We start from the raw sequence: 6,000 nt of genomic DNA, 5'->3' as shown, positions 1-6,000 counted from the left end.
TGGTGGGGGGGCTGGTGCTGGGACCCTACAGGCAGGGCAGTCTATGCGCTGCATGATGGGCTCTGCCCTGTGGGGGGCGAGGACACACCCCTCCTAAGCAGTCCTCCCACACCCAGTCCCCCCACACCTACCTACACACTGACCCACATGCTCCCACATCCCTCCACACCCACCCACACACTCATCCACACCCCACACTGCTCTTCCCACCCCCCTACTGAAAACCCCACACCCCCCATCACACACTCACCATATGATAAGGAAACCAAAAGCAAACATTAAAACATATACATATTTAGGATTTATTTTATTATGATGATAGAGACACTGGTAGGCTTCCAAATTTATTTAACATTTTAAATATAGCAATAAAACATTGCCCATCTGATCAATCTGTGTGTCTCTCTCTCTTTGGTTTTAATTGAGGAAGAATGTGGATTTTGGGGTATTTTGCAAAGTGAATTTGGGATGCTGCTTAAGTAGTCCATGTGGTACAAGGGGTAGTGTCCCCAGATACTAATTGCCCAGGCTCCAGAAGTTCCTGTCTATTTGTCCATCTGATTACCATGGGCAAGGGCCACCTGACTAACTAGTAGCCCCTTGTTATGGGGGCTAATGGATGAATGGAACAACTAAATTCTTGGGACAACTAATGGAAAAAAAACCAAGATAGGAGTGTTGTGTGGGTCAAATGGTCAAACATGAAAGTGTGCCTGAGGGGGACACTGAGCAGAGCCCCCCAGACTGGACCCACCAGTCCTCAAAGGCATCCAAGGAGCTGGTGGTCACTGCCCACTGGTGCTCTGCCCAGAAACATGCTTGGACAAGTGAAAGAAAAGTGGCCTCACAGCCTCTGGTCACCTTTCCGCCAGAACCTCCTTCCTGGTCAAGTACAGGGCCCACTGAAGGTTGATCAGGAGGTCCCAGGACTTGGTAGGACCATAGATGTGGTGACCAAAACCAAAAAGGTGGGGGTGAAATTCAACCAGAACCTCAAGAGGAGGTTTTGGAGGTGGAGGGGCTGCATCCTGGAACACTCGAGGGTCATGTACACCAGGGTCTCCCTCTGCCCACAGAAGGAACAGAAGACTGGGGTGTCTGTGAAGCTCCCCACATAAACGCTTGTGGTGATGGCTCCATGGAGGAGCCGCCAGCTGAGTTCCCCAGTGGCTCATGGGATGAGGATGGAGTACAGACTCAGCCACTGGGGTGCCCCAGCCACGCTGTCACTGAGCAGGTCCTGTCACTTGGTGTCTGGGCAGGACACAAGGGCAGCATGATGGATCATGTGGCATGTGAGCATGGAGAGGTGGAGGCGATGGACGGTGGAAAAGTGGAATGGTCTGGTGTCCTCCAGCTGGCTCAGGTGGTGGAGTGGGGAACACCATGAGGTGAGGCGAAGCGCCAGCCCCATGACAAACTCCAGTGGTGTGGAGGACATGGGGGGGAGGGGGAGTGGGGACCACCACTGTGCAAGACCTAGTCAACAAAGGCAAGAGCATTGGCAGGTAGGGCATATTTCACCTTCTGGACCAGACGGCAGGTTGCATGTGTTATGGGTAGACCCATGCACAAGGCCAGCACAGTGGGTTCTACCCACTCTCACCTATCATAATCCAGTCTCCAATACAGGTGACACCAGCCAGGATCAACCTCTGTCACAATTGGGGCCCCTCTGCTGTCAGCACCTGCAGCTAGGGATTCCAGAGGAGGGGCTCGATGAGCAGGTCAGTGCTCTGGGCGACTGTGGTAGGGGACCTGGAGGCAGAGACCAGCCTCCAGGCCTGGAGGAGGTCCTGGTAGAAATCTGGCAGCCCTTGCAGGTCCTGCAGGGAGAAGCCACACAGGCTGAGGAACTGACAGTTGTATTGGAGCCCCCAGAAGTGACAGAGAAAAGCACGCCTCAGGTGGCCCCATCCCGCATGGCTATTAATAGCAGTTGCTGCGGGGCCTGAAGGTGGAATGCCAGAACGTGGCTGTGCAGGCAAACCAGGCCCTGGCCGCCCTCCTGCAAGGACGTCTGCAGTTCCATCCTATCCGGAAAAACTCCAGTGTCCATCTCTGGAGTCCTGCCAGGACCTCAGGGGGCATAGGCAGGTTGTGTAAGTGATGCCAGAGCATGGACAGGACCAGCTGGTTCAGCACCAGCACTCTCCCACGCAGGGAGAGACATGTCAGGAGCCCTGTCCATGCTCAGAGCCGCTCCACCATCTTTGTCTTTAGCTGGTGCCAGTTCTCTGGTGGGAAGGGGTCAGTAGGGGACAAGTAGACCCCCAAGTAAAGTAGCAAGCCCATGCTTCAGCAGATCCCGTGCAGCATCGGTGGGAGTGAGCCCACCTACCACCCATCACCCACCACCAGGCCAAAGCTCTTGACCCAGTTGACTTGGACAGAGGAGGCCACTGAGTACAATGCCTGACAGGCCTTCACCTGCACCAAGTCACCTGAGTCCTGGACCATGAGGAGTACATCATACACTGACACAACCAGCCACACTACTGGCTCCTGGAGCATCAATCCTGCCACCCACTTCCACAGGAGAATGAGGAAGGGCTCCAGGGGCAAGATGTACAACTGGCCTGACAGTCTGCAACCTTGACGCACCCCTCTCCTGAACAGGATGGGTACCAGGGTCCAGTTGAGCTTGACCAAACACTCTGCAGAGGCATACAGCGCCTGGAGAGCCCGCATGAAGCAGGGCCCAAAGTCAAAAGCCCACAGCGTGCCTGTGAGTTACCTATGATCCACTCTGTCAAACGCCTTCTCCTTGTCCAGGGGTAGGAGGGTGAAAGACAGGTCCTTCTGACATGCTAGCTCCAGGAGGTCCTGAACTAGGTACAGGTTGTCAAAGATGGAACATCCAGGCACTGTGTACGTCTTGTAGGGATGGATCATGTCTCTCAGCATGGACCGCAGGTGCAGCAAGATAGCCTTCACTGCCACCTTGTAGTCCGTGCAGAGAAACATGGGATGCCAGTTCCTCAGGTTGTGCGGATCCCCCTTCTTCAGCAGGAGGGTCAGCACGGCCCTCCGTCATTACAGGGTGTGTTCCCCACTTCCCTTGGATTCGGCCCAGACCGTAGGGAGGAAGGAGGCTGAAGCTCACTGAGCAACAGCACCACAGGAAAAAAACTGCAAGGGCTATGCTTTGAGAATGTCGGGGAGGGGGAGCACACCCACACACAAGGGCTGGGGAAACTCGAGCTGGCTTTCTCAGCCATACAGCAAACACCAAGGCAGGCAGAGTGGACCACAGGACTTACCACGCAAAGGCAAGAACACACAGGGAAGGCTGCTGAGGCAGATGTAACAGATGGCTGGAGCAGTGGAGGGGCTTTGTTGAATATCTGTCCAGGAGCCCCACAGGCCTCCAGCCAGGTACACAGCAGCAAAGCAGTAGGCAGGAAGACAAAGAAGGATCAAATGTAGTGAGGTAGCTGTGGGGGAGGACAGAAGCAGTCAGTCAATTAGGGAGTAATCCAGTGCAGGTATGGTGTCAGGTGGTGCAAGGTGGTGCAGCAGGGAATCTCCTTCTCTCCTGAGAGGGGGCAGCAGCAGAACAACAGCAACAGCAACTGTGATGGTAGGAGCCATCCAGTTCAGCCACTCAGGGTGTGCTTCTGGTGAAAGTGGAGGTGAAGGTAGGGGTTGGCCTGCCAAAGCACCTTTAGGCTCCAACAGGGATGGTTGGGGGAGGGGCCCACAGGCAGTGCAGGCTCCCTTCCCAGGCTGTCCCAGCTCAAACCTGCACTGTTTCTATTTGAGCTGCTGCAAGCGCATATGTTTACATATGTGAACATGTCCATATTGTCCAGTCAAAAAGCCTATTTCCAACTTTTTAGTAAATCTAAGTGAAGAAAGACAAAATATAACCTGCAAACCATACAGTCAAAATACTGTAGGCATCACAGATTTAAAAGATGCACTCCTAACCATTGTTACAAGTTTTAATAATTCTTATCAATAAATAGGAACCTTTAATCTTTCCTACAATTGTAAGGACTTCATATCCACTTACCATTCTGAGAAAGGACCAACAGTTCCTGGTGACTGTCCTATGAAAGGACTAAAACAAAAAATATATTAAAAAAACAAAGACATATTTCTTCACTAATACTTCTTTACTTGTACTCAACCATAACTCTCTACAGCATACTCTATGTATACTAAATTAGCGTACACAGTACTGCCTCCACTCTGTTCAAGATGGAAGCTATAGATACCTAAATATGAAAGTGTGGCCAGTGGAAACTATATATCCAGCGTGCATAGTTGTTCCATTGTGATCAGATTCTATACATGGCATTGCTCATAGAATTAATGATGTACCTACTGAATGAGTAGTGATTTTTACTGGTAAGATTATTAGCCACTCTGAGACTTTTGGATACACAGGGATACAAGTCTTATAAATTCTAATATGATAAAGGACTTAGTCCGTCTGTCTGTCCATAATGCTCTTGGAGCACTCTGATTGGTTACTGAAATAATGAATCAGAATGCTCCAAGAGCATTATGGACAGGTCGTCGCAGCAGCCGTCTGCCATGACTGCTCTGCCAGCACTGCTGACCTAACCCCCCTGCTCCATCCCCATCAGCAGGGCTCACAGTGAGGCTAGTGGTGCTGGTCCCAGCCCTGATCCCTGGAGGCAGCGGAGTGGTACCATGATGGTGAGGATGGAGGGGACAGCGTGGGGTGCTGGCAGAGGGGGTAGAGGGGCAAACTTCCCTCCCCTGCTCCTGGGAGGTGGTGGTGGTGTGTGGGTGGGGTTTGGGTTAGCAAGCTTCCTTTCTCCCCTGCTCCCTGTCATTCTTGATGGGCAATTTGCTAGTACATAAATAAAAGACTTCATTGGAATTGAAATCAAGGCACACCTTTCCTGTAGAGGTGCAAGGTCTGTAATGATGTTCCACCACCAGCCCTAGAAACAAATGACACTTGAACACTTCCAGAAGTCTAGGCTGCTGACAGATGAGAAAAAAAACCCTCCAAAACCCAAAAAACCCCATGCTTTACCAGAAGAGGTAGTGCATTAGTTCAACCCAGCTCTACAGCATCTGTTTAGATTGGGTGCTTTTGGACCCTTTTATTTAATACCTGATTTAATCAGCTATTAGGCAAAAAGGCCAAAAAAGTCCCACTGAAGCACCTGATCTATATATATCAGGAACGAGCAATTAGTTTGGTTGGAGGGCTGCTTAACAAGTTTTGGTGAGCTGTCAATGGCCACGAGGGTAGCCCCACCCCTTGACAGGTACCCTACCCCCTGGTCACCATCTTGGGACCAGAAGTCCCACCCCCTAACCTCTGACCTTTGCCACTGGGAGTCTTCCCCCTCCCTCCCCCAAGAAGTACTCCATTTGAGAAGGGGGTTTGCCATGTTGGAACTGGAAAAAAACAAATCGTAATACTAAAAATCAAGCATCCACTATAATATTTTAAAATTGTATTTAAAAAATATTTTTGTCCTGATTTCTGTTTGTGTCCTGTATATAGAGGTGATTACATAATAGCTCAAAATGAAGTCCTACTCTTGTATATTGTGGGGTTGTGGAGGGATGGGGGATACGGGGGTGGGTGGGTAGGGGTGTGTGGGGAGGTTGGGTGTGGGTGTGTGGATGTGTGTGCATGTGAAGTGTGGGGGAAGGTGTGGGTGGCTGTGGTGTTTGTGGGTTGTGTGATTGCGTGTGGGGAGGGTGTGGTTGTGAGGTTTGCAGGGGAGGGTTTATGGGTATGGTGGGGTGTGCATGGGAACCACCCATACGCATCCCCTTGAGCTGGTCAGCACCCAACCCGTGCACCCTGTGGCACGTCCCCACCACTAATAACAGTGCACAGCCCCACCCCATCCTGTACCCGCTTTGGACTGACCCCAGTAGGAGCGGACCAACTTCAACCTGTGCCTGCTCCTGACTCACCTGCTCATGCTAAACAGCAGTGGCAGCACCAGCAGGGCAGAAGCTATTGCTCAGCATGGGAGAAAAGCAGCTTCTCCCCCT

General features: G+C 51.6%; 1 long non-coding RNA gene across 1 annotated transcript in view; it reads right to left on the bottom strand.

The window, feature by feature from the left end:
- Positions 1-290: 290 nt before the first annotated feature.
- LOC149855740 (uncharacterized) overlaps positions 291-6,000 on the bottom strand; it is a 44,189-nt gene continuing 38,479 nt past the window's right edge. Inside the window, exons 3-5 of the long non-coding RNA XR_016438433.1 lie at positions 4,019-4,066; positions 3,264-3,437; positions 291-1,826 (exon numbers count right to left, since the gene is read on the bottom strand). This is a non-coding gene — a long non-coding RNA (uncharacterized LOC149855740). The remainder of the gene's footprint in view (positions 1,827-3,263; positions 3,438-4,018; positions 4,067-6,000) is intronic.

The sequence above is a fragment of the Crocodylus siamensis genome, chromosome 11 (genome assembly GCF_052110815.1).
Source record: "Crocodylus siamensis isolate JL-2025a chromosome 11, ASM5211081v1, whole genome shotgun sequence".
Lineage (NCBI taxonomy): Eukaryota > Metazoa > Chordata > Crocodylia > Crocodylidae > Crocodylus > Crocodylus siamensis.
The sequence above is the reverse complement of the archived record's forward strand: the minus strand, read 5'-3'. Positions and strand labels throughout refer to the sequence as shown.